Here is a 2,019-nt window from a genome sequence, read left to right as displayed (position 1 = left end):
CTCCCTTTCCTCCTGTTTCAAAACCAGGTCTTCTAAGAGTGTCTTCCTTGCCTGTAAATCAGGCACCTCTGAAAGATATACTGATGTATATTTTTAAAAACACCAGAAGACAATTTTACCGCCCCAGGCCAACTTGGCCTCGATGGGCCGGACTGCCAGATCCACCATTCTCTGGTGTTGGGATTTTCGTTTTCAGATGCATCGAGTTTGTTGGTTGGTATTATATGTATAATGAGTACATGCTAGATACCTACCAGTCATTGCTTGCTCAGTGTGTGTGTTCCCTGTGGGCAGCAAGACAAGTCATGTAATTTGTATTGGTTAGCACTCCCCTGCTCTCACCCTATCCTCACCCTGGGCCACCATGATTGACTTATCTAGACATAATTCAGATTTGAACAAGCATTAGGAACCCATTGGACAGGAAAACTGGATCAAGAAAGAAGTTCTGTCACCAGAGGCAACAGGAAACCCCAGACCCAAAATGAGGAGCTGAGCCAGAAAGGATGCCAGTCTGCCAAAGTCCAAATGCCAAAGAGAAAGTCAGGGAAAAGATCAAGTCCTGGAAGGAACAAAGATGGGAATGATCAAAATCAGAGCACACAGTCAAGGAGAGAAACAGGAAAACAAGATAAAGTAAAATCAAATCAAGACTAATTAGGGGCAAGAGAAGGCACATCAATTGATTAGAATGCCTGCTAACTACTGGGGGTGGCTTCAGAGAGGCCCACAGGGATGTGCTGAAAAGAAGGGCAGGTAAGTCAGCCCAATGTAAAGAGTCAGGAAGGAGGTGGATTAATATTTCCTATGGTACCTTTCACAAAGTAAATTCTCAGTTAATATTAACTGAGCTAGTCAAGCAGTAATTAGGTACACACAGCCCTGGTGGTCGGAATGTGTCATATTAGCTTGCACAAGAATAAACCAGACCAAAGTTTAGGGCATGCTATTGAGAAGGTTATGGGGCATTTTTATTAATAACAGTTAAACAAGGGCTGCTTCAGAGTCTGACAGCCCAAGACCAAATTGGACCAGTTTTGCAGAGGTACATGGAATAAGGAAGGAAAGAAAGAAAGAGAAGCTCATGCTTACTGAATACAAATGCCCTTATGTACTTTGCTTAATTCGATTGCCAAGGGGTATGAAGTATTTATGATTTCACAGATGATGAAATTGGAGAATGGTTAAGCATCTTTCCTAAGGTCATGCAGTCAGAATTCAAATGCAGAACTGATTCCAGAATCCAGGCTCTTTTTGAATATTCTACCCTCCACCTTATGAACCAGGTTGGGAAGACGCACAGACTAGTCAGTGGAAAATCAGAGAGAGCAACACCCTGTCAAGAGCAGGACAAGAAGGCTCTCTAGAGGAGAGGGTTTGTCACTTCTTGAAAAGATACTGCAGTTGAACTCTGTTCCTTGTGACTTTGCTTGGTTGACTTGCAATAACCAAGCCATGATCCAGGTAGCAGTAGCTACTATTTACTGAAAATCTACTGCGTACTCACACCCTATGCTAGGTACATATATTAAGCACTATCATTTCCAAAACATTTTCATAGCCATTGTTTCACTTGGCCAAGACAAGGACTCAGATACATGGCAGAAAGCCCAAAAGCCCAGATTTCAGATATTTTAATACTGAAAACCTGATGGCTAGGCTGGAACTGCCTGGCTTGTTGTTCAGTCGCTCAGTTGTGTCTGACTCTTTGCAATCCCACGAACTGCAGCCCACCAGGCTCCCCTGTCCATGGGATTCTCCAGGCACGAATACTGGAGTGGCCTGGGTTATTCTTGTCTAAAATCAGGATTGGTCCAGGGACTCAGGTGGGACTGAATCTGCAGGTAGAAGGCCAAGTAACCCCTGACGTGGAGGAAGAAAAACAACAAGCTTATGAAATAGGAAACTTCTGATGGCAGTTTCATTCAAAACTATCAGGTGGCTCTACCTGAAGAAAACAAAACAAAAAAACACTAATTAGAAAAGATACATGCACCCTAATGTTCATAGCGGCACTTT

General features: G+C 43.2%; 1 protein-coding gene across 1 annotated transcript in view; it reads left to right on the top strand.

Moving 5' to 3' along the window:
• The window catches only part of LOC105000052, a 33,087-nt gene that overhangs the window by 28,974 nt on the left and 2,094 nt on the right, over positions 1-2,019 (top strand). The window lies entirely within an intron of this gene.

This window comes from Bison bison, unplaced genomic scaffold (assembly GCF_000754665.1).
Source record: "Bison bison bison isolate TAMUID 2011002044 unplaced genomic scaffold, Bison_UMD1.0 scf7180017864367, whole genome shotgun sequence".
Lineage (NCBI taxonomy): Eukaryota > Metazoa > Chordata > Mammalia > Artiodactyla > Bovidae > Bison > Bison bison.
The sequence above is the reverse complement of the archived record's forward strand: the minus strand, read 5'-3'. Positions and strand labels throughout refer to the sequence as shown.